This window comes from Triticum dicoccoides, chromosome 2B (assembly GCF_002162155.2).
Source record: "Triticum dicoccoides isolate Atlit2015 ecotype Zavitan chromosome 2B, WEW_v2.0, whole genome shotgun sequence".
Taxonomy (NCBI): Eukaryota; Viridiplantae; Streptophyta; class Magnoliopsida; order Poales; family Poaceae; genus Triticum; species Triticum dicoccoides.
The window spans coordinates 411,032,367-411,047,373 of NC_041383.1; the positions used below are offsets into that span (position 1 = coordinate 411,032,367).

A 15,007-nucleotide genomic window follows, 5' to 3' on the forward strand; every position below is an offset into this window, starting at 1 on the left:
TAGTTGGGCATGGTAGCTCGTCGCGGCCCATGTAGCTCCTGGCGGCCTACAGCAACGGCCCTGCCCAGGTCTTGTAGTAATCTATGCTTCACAACTCAACTTCGGCAGCAACAACGATCCGCTCCCCTGCCTTGCAGCAATCGGTGCTACGTTGCGCAGCCGATGGTCTGAAGGTGGTGGGAGGAGAGCGGAAGAATAGGGATAAACGGTGGAGAGGTGGAGAAGACGATCGGTAATGATGGGAGCACATGGCTTTGTAGGAACACTTGTTGAAGCCAAATGCACGCGACTGAAAACTGCGCGTTATCAGCCAGCTGTAGTCAAGTATAAAAAAGTATTTTTCACTTTTTTCGGTCCACCGCTCTCACAAAGACTCCACGTGAATCCGTGCCATCACTGCGCCATCCTTATTTTAATTTTGATGTTGAATTCAAAAGCCACATCTTTCTTTAAAAATATTCAAAACTGAATCATTTGCACATCATGCATCGTTTTTTGCATGCAATTTCCTAATATATGTTACACAAAGAAATCACACAAACTAGACCGAGGGCAATGGAATCATTTTTCTGTTATAGACGCTCGAAAACAAGGGGCAGATAATTTCGGATTTGGAAACCACGCGAGGACAAACGTTATAGACGCCTGGTACTTTCCTTTTTGAGGGGTCTGCTCATCCGCGCTAGCGAGCAAACATGCATTCGCTGTCACGTCCATGAATGAATACTTTCTAGGTTGGTTGTTTTGAAATTGAATGCCCCCGCAATTATTTTTAAAAAATCGAATGAATAATTAGTTTATAGGCATCTTTCATATGATGAACTTCTGGTACACAATGCATCCCTTTCACACCATAGCATTTCACGGTCCTGTGATCAAAGTATATTCTGTAACAGCATAAGCAACTCTGGGTTGCCATAAATCTCAGAGAAGGAAACAGATGTCTGCAATGAATAATGTTGTTCTTCTGCACACTCTTATTGAAATGGGAACTGGACTAGCCGCAAGGCGGCACTTGTCTGAACACACGGCAATGGAATCATCTCCTCTGCAACAGGTGCATCAGTGGGCAAAGGATCTGCATCTGGTTTGAACATTTGGAAGCCTGCAAACAAGGCGCCAGATATGAGATTCTTAGAAACATACGTAACTGGTCACACACATTCTAGCTACCAGGGAACTATGATACATACCTCGACTACAAAGCGAGCCCAGAGCTGGCCAGAACGATGCTCCAGCTCCCCCTTCAGTATGCTGACCTCAAGGCCCTTGAACAGATGCGCAGCATCGAAAAAGACGTCATACTCCTTGCATAATATCTGGGCACAAAATGATTTCTATGGTTCAGGTAACATGGACACGGTTACAAATGCAATGATGAAAACTAGTGCCTGCGGCGTTATATAGTGACCTCAATGAGAAGATGACCAGGTTCCTCGAGCTCTTCCACTCTCAGCGGGCAGTTTTCCAGTTTCTTCTTGGCCTCGTTACCGAACTTCTCATTTCTTGTTTTGTTCTGAAGCTGCTTCAGTGACATGGTATGCACTTGTTATTCGGCCACCACACTATCTCTTAAAAACTTGCATGTGGAAAAGTATGGTGCAAAAAAACAGGCAATAGCACATTGTGGTTTATAGATTAAGAAAATGAATAATTACTATCTCAGGAAATGAAGACAGGATACTGCACGCTTGTTTAAATATAGTAGCATACAGATCCAAGTCCAAGAAAAAAGGTTTAAATTCTCAAACTAGTCCTAACGGGTTCCACTCTAATGTTTTTGTTCTAAAATTTCTAAGTTGGAAAGACAAATGGTCAGATCTTTAGGTAGCCTTAGCTGGGAAGTCACATAGTCCTATGATGAGAATTCACTATGCTATGAAAACGAATTCGATGAGCATTATAATTCACATCACACGATTTCTGCAAATCGTTGGTTTCTGAATTTTCAGTATCACACATAAATTTGAAGAAGCCCACCTTCTCAGCTTTCTCGGATACACTTTTGGAGGAACAACATTTGTGTTATTGTTTTGTCCAGGAGAGCATCAATGCTGCACTGTTTTTCGCAACAAGATACAATCAATGCACTTTTTGTTTGCAAACAAACACAATTGAAAAGAAGGAGATACATCAACTATTAGAACTCAGAAGCCAGACCTTTGATGCATTTGGAATGAGCTCCCTCAACTCCTTCATCCTGTCTTGAATCAGTTGTCTGTCTCTCGGTCTTGGTCTGTGCAGTTCTTTTTTTCCGCCTTCATGCTTTATTTCAACTGAAATTTCCATGTGCATGTCTTGAATTGTATGACCCACGCATTCTTCAGTCATGGTCCTGTTGATTCCCTTCGGGAGCGAAACAGTCATTTTGGAAGTCATGAAGCCTTCTTTGACTGAGGCAGGTGAAAATTCTCGACCACCAAAGGGATCTGGGATTGCCGATTCCTCCAACCTCAGTGCATGATCTTCTCTCTGTATTTGTGTTCCGCATGAAGTCGAAGAATCCAACCTCAGTGGATGATCTTCTCTCTGTATTTGTGTTTCGCTTGAAGTCGAAGAATCAGTCGAGTGATACGAGCAACTGTTTGGGATATTGCCAACCTGGTTGGTTATAGCATCCACTAAGAATTCAGCACAATCATTGGCCTCGAGGTGTGAGTAAGAATATGCTTTATTTCCATTCGCTTGAAGGAGAGAGTGGCTTGTAGACTCTTGTTGTTTCAATCTACCATGCCACATGAAGCTCTCAAGATCTTCCCTGGGAATTGCCTCAAGATCTTTGTGCATCTTTGAGTGAATTGAAGAGTTTGAAGTTACAACATCATCATTTAAAACTACAGTGCTGCCACATGTGTGCTCCTGATATTCTTGTGCCATATATGCCAGGATAAAATCATCAATATTATTATAATCTGCATCTTGTATGTTAATTACTGATGTGCAACTCAGTTTGCTGTTGGAATTGATCAACTTATCCATAAATGAGAGGTTTGTCATCTCCGGGTCAACCAGTGTCTTGCAGTGAGTGAGTTCAGATGGTGCTTCATGAACATTGGTCCACAGATCACTCTCATTGGCATCGAAGGTTTCATCTGAGCAAGTTGTTAGACCAATATCGTACGCTCCTGTAATGACATCTTCTAACATTGGAAACTCGGACGGAGTGAAGGGATGTGGTAGACTAAGGTGTTCAATGGTAAATAGCTGAGCAGAATTGTTGATCACATCAAATAAGTCATCGGCCAGAACATCTGCGGGATCCACCGATATATCTGCAGTAGGTTTTTTCAAAGAATTTGAGTAGCAGAACCCTGTGGCTGAAGGATTATGAGGAATTGAGGGGTTGTAAATCTTATAGAACAGGTCCTTCATGTGTGTCGCCAGTGCTGAACTTTCCAAAACCTGAGGCTTGAGAATTTTTTACACTGATTAGTCACAAGTAAGAGACAGAGACCTTGTGAAGGAAGAGCCTCAATATATTCTATGTGAAGATTGTTGCACATCAAGTCTGAGCAATTGATGTTGTTTTTGCACACAATATGCTGATTATGCAGCAATAGTGTGAGTTCCCTAAACAATGCTGCTGAGGAGGTACAGAACCAGCTTGGTTTCATTCTAGAAATGGAACTAGAACTGGAACCCGCAAAAGTCTCTAAATCATTTGATTCTCTTACTTAAATATGATAAATGCACTAATGCATTTAGGAAACATGTGGGTACAATAATAACGACTGAACATACCATACATAAAGATCCCAGGTGAAGAACCCCATAAGGAATCACTGGTACAAGTAGAACTGTCTACATATAAGAAATAAGAATTGCCACGTTAGCCATGCAAGTCTGCATTTGCTGGTTGAACACAAACATACATTGTTGGAGAGGACAACTGAAGTGAAAATAAGTGGGTCTTACTTTGATTCCTGCTGCAAACTGAAATTGCCAGTCTTCGTGATACTGAAAAAAGTAAAGTTTGTGAAATCACTTGAAGTGCTATGCAAGTTCCAGAGAGTTGTGGTGTGGAACAAAAAGCGTAAATTTAGCTCACCTTGTACACCAAAGTTGAAGGAAGATCACTGGAAGAAATCCAGCAATATTGTCCCATAATGGCCACTTTACCAATAATTCTGTTGAAGTTGAAATTATTAGAGAATCAAACAGTTTATGTGACGTTGATTATAAGAAGTTGAACAACGCGCAATCATGCTTACTCTTCTCCAAGAGAATACGAATGACTAGACATGCGCAGTAATGCTGCCTCGATGGGGCAAAATGGATAGCTTTGATATTGGCCATCGTTAGACCAAGTAGGTGTCATTATCTGGTTGTCACTATCAGCTGGGTCCCCGTGATGATCTCTCGTGTTTTTGGTCATCTTGTCGACGTAGCCATCCTCCCAAGTCAAGATGCTGAAAGTTAATTTACAAATGATGCAACTGAAAGAGTGATAGTGATTAACGACAAATAAGACTAACAGTTGCAAATTTTAGATGGTATATACTTTATATGATAAGAATATTTTTAGTCCTGTTACATTTGACGCACCAAGTTGGTTCAGTACTACTGTCCTACAGATAAGCAAAAAATCAAGAGAACAAACAGTAGGACTTACCCGTGCTTCTCGCTTTTGATTGACCAAAATACTGCATACTTCCATAGACCATCAGAACACAAGCCTCGCAGCGATTCTGTGTTGAACCCCATGTGCTCACAGCTCAAACCTCATGCAACAAACACAGCAAAGAGAAGTTGCAGACCGGGAGCAAGCTGCCAGAAAATACAGAGGGGCTAGCTGCAACGGTAAGATGCTCGGCCTGCTTGCTTCCACCGTAGACAAGCTCGTCGTTTGATCAATTTGTGAGAGAAATCTAGAAGCACAACTCCCATAACTCTGCCTCCCTCACTACTCCCTTGCAGTGCAGGCCTTCCCTTTGAAGCACTTCCGAGATTAAAAGTAGGACCCACAAGAATTGCAACCACGGCAGGCAGATATCTTGGAGGTTCTGCAGGTTACTGCCATCCAAAAAACTCAGTGCCCGGGCTTATGTTCAAGCGGCAACATCTTGATGGCAGCTTGTAAAGACCTGAACACAAGAACATGAGGTTTCCCACTTGAGAGTCTGCTGCAGGTTTTTGGTTCAGAAATCATGAATAATTACTTCGAGAAACGTAGGAGAAATATAAGAGTGAAGAAATGTCCGTTGGGAAAATAGATGATCCGCTTATGCTCTCTAACTAGTACATATCTAAGCATGTGGGTCATGAGATATGGAAGCTAACCAAGTTCGTACTTCTTACAGTTAATTGGCATGTCCCCTAAAGACAAAGGAATGGAGAAAAAAAAAGAGGGGGAGGCTTCACCAAGAAGAACGCTCCCCTCTTGATGTACAAGAAATCACAAAAAGGTCGCCAAGGAGTTGATTTGATTCTAGCTAGCAGAGGTTTCTGTGAGACCTGGAACTTACTGGAATATGATGAATCCGTAGAAGTAAGCAAACGACAAACAGATGAGAGGTGGCGCCAAACAAGCAGGTGCCTTTGAGAGTTTGAGGCGGGCCTCTTATCAACTCCACTTATATAATTTTCAAGGGAAAGAACCCTTTCAGCCACCAGCTGTCCTGTTATTAGTTAAAATAAAAATAATACGGAACATGATCTACCAAAATACAAGTACTATATTCTCTGGTGTAGTAGAATTTGCAGTTAGTACAAAAGTTGAACAATCAACAATGTGCCCCAGAAAAATAGAATTGCTTTCTATATAAAAAAAACATAGAACTGCTAGTGCAGAGTGGAAGACATATCATATCATATCAGCATCAGGATATGAATATACTAATTCAAGTTGAAGACCCAAGGCAACGTGGCAGGAAAACGAGTTAGAACTAACGTTAAGCTTAAAACAAGGAGTTGGTAGGTACTGGACTCCAGCTAGCCCTGTGATAAGTCAAAACGTTCTATATTGGTTTGTGATTTTCCTTTTGCAGAATGAGTCAACTTCTTCCATCACCAAACATGACATACAATAAGAAGCAACTGCACAGCCATACAACATCGAATAAAACACAGAACAATACAACAAGGTAGGGGGGAAAATAAACACTCCATGATGTATCAGTAGTACCTAGTCCTGATTTTGATTGAAAAGGGCCAAAAGGCCTATGTTTAGTATTCGCTTTCCTGTATATCGTCATGACATAAGCTGATAAGGATCCAGCACGGCCAAAGGGGATGCAACCTGCTGATCAGTTTTAGAGAACGTCTAAATAAAGAAATGGAAACCAGTCTGTCTGCATATGTGCTGTTTATTTTGATTCCATACTTGTGGTTCAGTTGGTCCAGTCGTAGAATATTTCAACTGGAGGATGATTACATTATCTGATGCCAACATCATTTCCCTACATTATCTCCTTTTATCAAATAATAACTCAGGCAACTCTTGAATGCCTTCTCAAGTCAGCCACAACTTCTTTCTGTCAAGAGTCAACCAAGCCTGGTAGCAAGTAGATGGGCACGCACTCAGATTTCTCATGGTATTTTACTTCCATAATATACTCTTCTTCCAGACCCGGAATGAATTTAAGCGTGATGCCACATAATAGGCCTTTCAGTACAACTTTACAAAGTTACAGGTGCAGCTGGAAGCTAACTAAGGAAAATTCTGGTTCCTGGAATAGACATTGCACCAAACCTGCGAGTTTAATAATGAACTATGAGTCATTTTATTATGAGCGAGTGTAAAAACTATACATGTACAGTCATCAAGGCTAATAGCCAGTTATACACACCTCCTCGGTTCCAGCTACGAGGAAATAGGCACTGTCCCGCTGTTGATTCGTCAAAATGAGCACAATGTTCAACTGTAAGAACTACTCAGTTAATCAGTTCCAAACTTGCAAACCAAGTGCTACATCCTGGTGAGATTTTACCACCTCAAAAGTAAACATCAGTCAAGTTTCAAGCTTGCACCTCTATGTATAGAGCCATGCTAGAACCTTGGAAGAAAACTATAACTAGAAGAAATTTTTGTACCTTGGTTTGCTAATCCTCAGCTCTTTGACTTTTTTAGCAAAGTTAGCTGGAAATTAAATATGAATCAGGGAAATTCATAATTTTTAAGAGAAGTCCAATAACAGTTGAAGTTGGCTCGCCATTCTCTCACCAAAGATTATAGATGCTTCTTAGGGATATTTCCGCAGACCATTGAAGATTTTTTTTCCATGTATCTCCACCTAGAAGGACCTTGATACTTAGACCACTTCAATCTTCTTTGGAGGCATGACAGACTTGAAACATTTCCAGTTGCAGGGAAAACACAGTTCTTGTCGGCAAATAGACAAAGCACACAAAACAGCACTTACTTCTACTAGCATGGTGCTCCATCTGGACATGTAATATAAATTTAGGAGCCATCTTCTACCTCAGAGATGGTAAGGCATCTAAATTTTTTCCAGGACAACACTTTAAAACATGAGTAGCAAGGGTGAAATCCTATATATGTTTAATGTCCCACACCACTAAACTTTTAACGTGAAGCAGATTGATACTTAATGCAGGGAACTCTTAATACAAGAAGTGTGAAGCATAGAGATTTACCACAGACCTTTGTATTCTTGCATCTAAGAACAGATGATCTCCCTATTCTGAGCAGAAATATGAAAGTATAACCTTGAGGTGATCAAGTTTGTTGCATCCAAGATTTTGCGGACCTAATGACATAAGCACTTGTGGTTTCTCTCAAACAAGTACTTGTGGTTGAGTGAATGACTGATTTTGCGGACCTAAATATATTTATTCTGTTCCTGTTTTCTATTTAGTTTGTTATCTCTCACTCCTTCATGCAGTACTTCATAAGTAGGGTAACTAATGTGACCCTTCTTCATCAAGTCCTCAACAAGTATCTTTGGTGCAGCTATCTTCTTCTTATCAGCACTCAAGATGGTATCTACAACCTCGGGAACAACTCCAATTCTAACCATGACATGAATAACGCCCACAGCTTCCGTAATCTGACGGTTCACTGCGAGTGTATTTATTACACGGCCAAAAGTAGCCATTGATGGAATGAAACCCCCATTTATCATTTCCACGAGATGCTCGTATGCGCGGTCAACATTTGCAGTCTTGCATGATCCATCAATTAGGACGCGATAAGTATATGAATCAGGTCTATATCCCTTCTGGACCATCTTCTCAAAAATACTTTCAGCCATTTGCATGTTCAGTTGACTGCAATATGCGCTAATTAGGATATTAAATGTATCAGCTGTTGTGGAGTACCCCTTTTCCTCCAATTTTTGAAAAAGTACGTACGCTCCCTCAATCTCACCATTCCTACAAAATCCATGAATAAGTGTGTTGAAGCTAACTGCATCAGGAGCTAGTCCTTCTTGACTCATCCTCACTATCACCCCAGAGGCCTCTTCCAATTTATTGGACTTGCAGAAATTCTCTATCAATATGTTGTAGGTAATAGTGTTTGGTCGACATCCTTTAAGTGTCATCTCTTTGAATGTTTCGTTAACTTCATTGGCCTTCCCAGACTTGCAGAGACCATTAAGGACCGAATTGTATGTGATAGCATCAGGGGTGATGCCATATGTCCACATCCTTTCAACAAGCTGAAGAGCACTGTCCAGCTTCAACCTCTTGCAGTACCCATCAATCAATGTGTTGAAGGTGAACACATCAGGAAGGTATCCTTTCAAAATGGCATCGTTCATCACAACTGTGGCATCCAAAATATTCCCCATTTTGCACAGCCCATTGATAACAATGTTGTATGTCCAAATGTCAGGATGACAGCCGTCCTCAGACATCTCATTCATGACCTGCAAGGCCTGCAAGATCAGCCCCTGGCGGCAGAGTCCCTTGATAAGAGAATTGTACACTACCAGATCAGGTTTCAGCTCTTTTGCTTGAGCCTCATTAAACAGCTCCAGCGCCCTCTCGATATCACCCTCGGCACATAGGCCATTGATCAAGGAGCAATATGTGACCCGGTCCGGTACAAAACCTTTAAAGACAGCATCCTTAAGGAGCTCAGTAGCTTCTTGCATCATTCCCATCTTGCAGTACCCATCAATAATGGTGTTATAGGTGAAATCATCTGGCATGCAGCCCCGGTTCATCATCCTACGAAGGTAGTGTGCAGCCTCCTGGGCTCTGTAGCCCTTGCAAAGGCCACGGATGAGCGTGTTGTAGGTCACAACGTCTGGTGTGATGTAGTCGTCCATCTCTTTTACAAGTGCAACGGCTTGGGCCAACCTCTCACACTCGCAGAGCCCCCTGATCCAAATATTGTAGGTGAACCTGTTCACAGACATCCCCCGCTTGAGAACCTTGGCAAGAAGCGCGGCAGCCTCAGAGATATCCCCTTTCTTGCAAAGATCATGCAGGACCTTGTTAAAAGTGGCAGTATCAGGGAACACCGGTCCCAGGAGCATTTCATCGAACAGGCGACGTGCGTCGTGGGGGTGGCCGTGCGCATAGAGTCCAGACACGACGGTGCAGTACGCGACGGGTCTGGCATGGCATCCACGGTCTGGCAGAGTGCGCAGGAGTCTGAGGGCAACATGCGGGCGGGCGGTGAGGCAGAAGGAGCGGAGGCGGATGGTGTGGGTGTGAAGGTCGGGGACAAGGCCGGCGGCGAGCATCCTGACGTAGACCTTGTGGGCCTGGTGGTGGTGGTGGGAGTGGACGAGGGCGTCCATGATGGCGTTATAGGCGGGGGCTTGGGGCGGGCAGGCGAAGAGGTCCATGCGCTCGAAGGCGTCGACGGCGGCCTGGAGGCGGCCGGCCCGGGCGAAGGCGCGTATGGAGGCGACGTAGAGCGGGTGGAGGGAGGCGGGGGCGAGGGCCGAGCGCGCGGAGGCGAGGGCGGCGTGGACGGCATCGACGCGGCCGGTGGAGGCGAGGCGGTGGATCAGAGCGCCGTACGCCGGGGCCGTCAAAGCGGCGGCTTCGCCTGGCATTCGCCGATATCGAATTCGCGCGCGCGCACGGCAACGGCTGACACTGCTCTTCTGAGTTTCTGATGCTGCTGCATGTCAATGTTCTACTGGGCTGGACTTGAAAGCCTACGTTAACAATTATGATTTTTAAATATGTTCATGAATTACAGGAACTATTCAGGTTTCTTTAAAACACATGAATTCGTAAAAAAAAATTGTTGATGAATTTAAACCTTTTTTATGCATTTAAAAATATTCATGAATTAGAAAAATTAAAAGAAATGGGAAAAAAGAAATAAAATCAAACAAAAAACTATATAAAAGCAAAAAAAATGTAGGGAAAAACCAATCTATGAATGAGGAAAAGAAAACCAATTAATAAACTGTCAACTTGTAGCTAGAAAAATCTAAAATAGCCATCCCAGAGATTAGCCACCTGCCCGGTGTGGTGTGGTACAAGACAAGAGACAAGAGAAAGAACAAGACAAAAACCTAAGTGGCCAAACATAATGGAGGAAGGAGTATGTGATTTGTACCAAAAGAGTATTTATTATTGGCGAGCGCTACAAATCAACCGGATAATTTGGGCCAGTTTTAAACCGCCCTCGTAGCCGTCGGATCGCGCCATCAACAGGCGTTCGATCCGTTCTTCTCGAGCGGCACATCCTAACTCGCGTCCTACTCCCGCACGCAGGACCGCATCTCCGGTTACGCCCATGGCAACATCAACTCGCAGCTCCGAAGAAACCTTACACATCAGCTTCCAACAACCAATGACTGCGCCATCGTGGCCTCGCGTGCTGCAACGCAGCTCAGCCGCCGGCCATGGCAGCGACTCGTCGCCTCTTCCTGTTGCAACGCAGCTCCACCAGTCCGCCATGGCAGCAATGTCGTCGTAGCATCATGTGCTCCAATGCAGCTTCGTCGCCGTCCATGGCCCGCCTCGCCGCACACACTGTCGGAGTTGCGCCAGCCACAACATGGTCGACGCTTCAATGCAGCGTCGCCGCCTCGACTTGCCGCGCCCCTGTAACAGCGCTGTAGGATCTTGAAGTATGTCTAGAGGGCGGTGATTAGACTACTTGACCAAATAAAAACTTAACCTTTTCCCAATTTTAGTCTTTGGCAGATTTTAGCAAACTTAGCACAAGTCAAGCAATCTTAACACAATTCAAGCAAGCATGCAAAGAGTATATGAGCAGCGGAAAATAAAGCATGCAACTTGCAAGAATGTAAAGGGAAGGGTTTGGAGATTTCAAACGCAATTTAGAGACACAGTGATTTTTGAGCCATGGTTCCGATAGATGGTGCTATCGTACATCCACGTTGATGGAGACTTCAACCCACGAAGGGTAACGGCTGCGCGAGTCCATGGAGGGATCCACCCAAGAAGGGTCCACGAAGAAGCAACCTTGTCTATCCCACCATGGCCGGCGCCCACGAAGGACTTGCCTCACTAGCGGTAGATCTTCACGAAGTAGGCGATCTCCTTGCCCTTACAAACTCCTTGGTTCAACTCCACAATCTTGTCGGAGGCTCCCAAGTGACACCTAGCCAATCTAGGAGACACCACTCTCCAAGAAGTAACAAATGGTGTGTTGATGATGAACTCCTTGCTCTTGTGCTTCAAATGATAGTCTCCCCAACACTCAACTCTCTCTCACAGGATTTGGATTTGGTGGAAAGAAGATTTGAGTGGAAAGCAACTTGGGGAAGGCTAGAGATCAAGATTCATATGGTAGGAATGGAATATCTTGGTCTCAACACATGAGTAGGTGGTTCTCTCTCGGAAATGGTAAGTTGGAAGTGTAGGTTTGTTCTGATGGCTCTCTCCATGAATGAAGAGGAGGTGGAGGGGTATATATAGCCTCCACACAAAATCTAACCATTACACACAATTGACCAATCTCGGTGGAACCGAATCAACAAACTCGGTCAGACCGATTTAGTAAACCTAGTGACTGTTAGGGTTTTCAATGGGACCGACATGCAACTCGGTAGGACCGATATGGTTAGGGTTAGGGCATAACGTAATCTCGGTGAGACCGATTACACAAACTTGGTGAGACCGATTTTGGTAATAAGCTAACCAGAGAGTTGGTCGGGTAAACTCGGTGGGACCGGTTCGCTCTTTTCGGTGAGACCGAAATGTTACGAAAGGGAAACACATAGTTTACATTGCAATCTCGGTGGGACCGATCACTCATCTCGGTGAGACCGAAACGTTACGAAGGGAAACAGAGAGATTACAATCCCATCTCAGTGAGACCGAGATCCCTATCGGTGAGACCGATTTGCCTAGGGTTTGTGGCAGTGGCTATGACATCTAAACTCGGTGGCGCCGGATAGAAAGAATCGGTGGGGCCGAGTTGGACTTTAGGTTTAGGTAATATGTGAATGTGGGAAAGTAGTTGAGGGTTTTGGAGCATATCACTGAGCACTATGAAGCAAGAACCTCATTAAGCAACACCTCATCCCTCCTTGATAGTATTGGCTTTTCCTATAGACTCAATGTGATCTTGGATCACTAAAATATAAGATGTAGAGTCTTGAGCTTGAAGCTTGAGCCAATCCTTTTATCCTTAGCATTTTGAGGGATCCACTTTTTCTCATCCATGCCATGTCATTAATTGAGCTTTCCTGAAATATTTGTCTTGGAATAGTATTAGCTCAATGAACTATATGTTGTTAGGAATTACCAAAACCACCTAGGGATAGTTGCACTTTCAATCTCCCCCTTTTTGGTAATTGATGACAACATATAGATCAAAGCTTCGACAAAAGATAATAAGATTGAAAAACATCGTCGCTTTGAGAAGTATGTGAAATGTGAGAGCTCCCCCTAAATTTGTGCATAGTTTAAGATTTGCTTTGGACTGCAAATGCACATAGAGTTAGGTTCATGGGGTACTCTCCCATGTCACATACATCTTGGTGGAGCGCTAAAAAATGATAATATTCAAAATACATGCACTCATCACCAAGCAAAGTGAATGATCATATAGAGATAAAAAGGATAATGTCATCCAACAAGCATTAATGTAGCATATGATCAAACACATGACCATCATTGTATCACACAGGCAATAAAGTATCTCAAGCAAGCGAAAGCAAATAAAGTTCAACCACAAAGACAAGAGAGAACAAAAGCAAACTCTCTCTCTCTCGAAGCCTATGATCTATGCATTTTTCTCCCCCTTTGGCAACAAGTTACCAAAAAGTTCCTAGAAAATGCATAGTACTATGTCGTCTCTCAGGCTTGGTCTTGATGTGGTGGTGTAGATATGACTCCAAGGACGAAGGCTTCAGTTGATGAAGTTGGAGCTGGTGGAGTAGATGCTGGAGCTGGTGGCACTGAAGCTGTAGCAGGTGCAGATGATGTTGCTCTTGTGTCTGTCACAAGCACAGCAGCTGATCTCTGAGCTCTAGGCACTCTAGAAAATGCCTCAGTGGTTGTCTTGCCCTTCCTCTCCTGCATGTCATCTTGGAGTTTCTCAACAACAGACTGGATCTTAGTTACTTTCACATCTAAGTCATAGAACTTCTGCTCCATGATCCTCTCTAGGCTCTCCTAGTTTTGAGTCAAGGTGGCCAACCCTTTCTCAATCCTTAGAGTGGATGCTATCAAGTAACCAAGCTGGTCTTGTTTGCTCTTCAGGAAGTACTCAGATGCCTCATCAATTGTTGGCATCTTGGCAGCCTTCTCAGTCCTTGCCTTCTCCTTCTTTGCTTGTGCTTGCACTGAAGATGGTTCATTTTCATCCATAACCACTTGGTTGTCCTCAAAGTCTGGATAAATAGGCATGTGTTCCTTAACCAACAAGTAAGTGCCAGTGCCCATCTTGGAGTTAATCAGCTCCTGGATCTGTGGGGCATACCCACAACTTCTCTTCTGGTCTGCAGCTATCCTCTTGATAGTTTCAACAATGAGGCTCATGACCTTGAACTTTTGAGGCACATCAAATAAGTGTAGCAGATTAATAGCATGGCCTCTGATCATGTTATGATCACCTGACTTGGGAAAGAGTGTGTGCCTGAGGATCCAGTTGATGGTTGGCAGTCCTGACAGAAGGAAATGTACAGATCCAAACTTGTGAGTTTCAACAGCATCATCTGGGATCTCCTTGTACATGTGTGCCATAGTGTTGTGATCCATCTTCTTCTTGGCATAGACATCCAAGTCATCCTCTTTCTCCTTTAGTGCATTGATCAGATTGTCCCATTCTTCAATAGTAGACTGGTACCTTGTACCTTCAGACATCCAAACTATTCTGCCATCTGGATAGAAGTGTGCTGTGGAGTAGAATTGCATTATGAGCTCATCATTCCACTTTGTGAGCTTCTGCCCAACAAAGTTATCCACTCCACAACCCTTGAAACTGTCAAACACTCTTGGGTAGTGTTCCTCATTCTCCTTGATGTATTTTCAATCTACCCATCTCATATCACAGACTATTGGTTTCTTGTCCAGCAACACAGTCTCATAGAAGTCCTGTTGTTCCTTTGTATGGAACCTGTAGTCCACAGCAGTCCTCCTGACTACATAAGGATCAGTCAACCTCCACTGTCTGAGTCATGCATCCTTTCTCAGCTTCATGTTCTCAGCAACAGGATGAGCATCATTATGATCTGGAATTTTAGGCTTCAACTTTCTCAGAACATGCTCTTCATCATATTCTTCTTCTGCAACAACTTCAGGCACTGGGGCCTTGTTCTTTTCAGCAGCTGGGATGTTCCTGGTATTCCTCTTTGGTGCAGACTTGGGCTTGGAAGCAGCCTTAGGTGCTTCTTTGGGCTTTGATGAAGCAGCCCCTGACCCGATGGCATCTCCCATGAGCTTCTGAGCTTTGGGAGCTGGAGCAGCAGCCTCTTCTTCTTCCTCTTCCATCATGGAAGGCTTCCCAATAACCCTGACCATGGTCTTCTTGACCCTTTCCTTCCTCTTCTTTTCAGCCACTTTTGGCTCCTTGGGTTCTGATCTCTCAGTTTCCTGAGTTGATGCTCTGACTTTCAGCATAGGAGTCTTCTTGGCAGGGACTTTCCTGTTCAGACCT

The 15,007-nt window shown here is 43.7% G+C and overlaps 1 pseudogene; it reads right to left on the reverse strand.

The window, feature by feature from the left end:
* Positions 1 to 813: 813 nt before the first annotated feature.
* Positions 814 to 7,781, reverse strand: LOC119363949 (annotated as a pseudogene).
* Between the last annotated feature and the right edge of the window lie 7,226 nt (positions 7,782 to 15,007).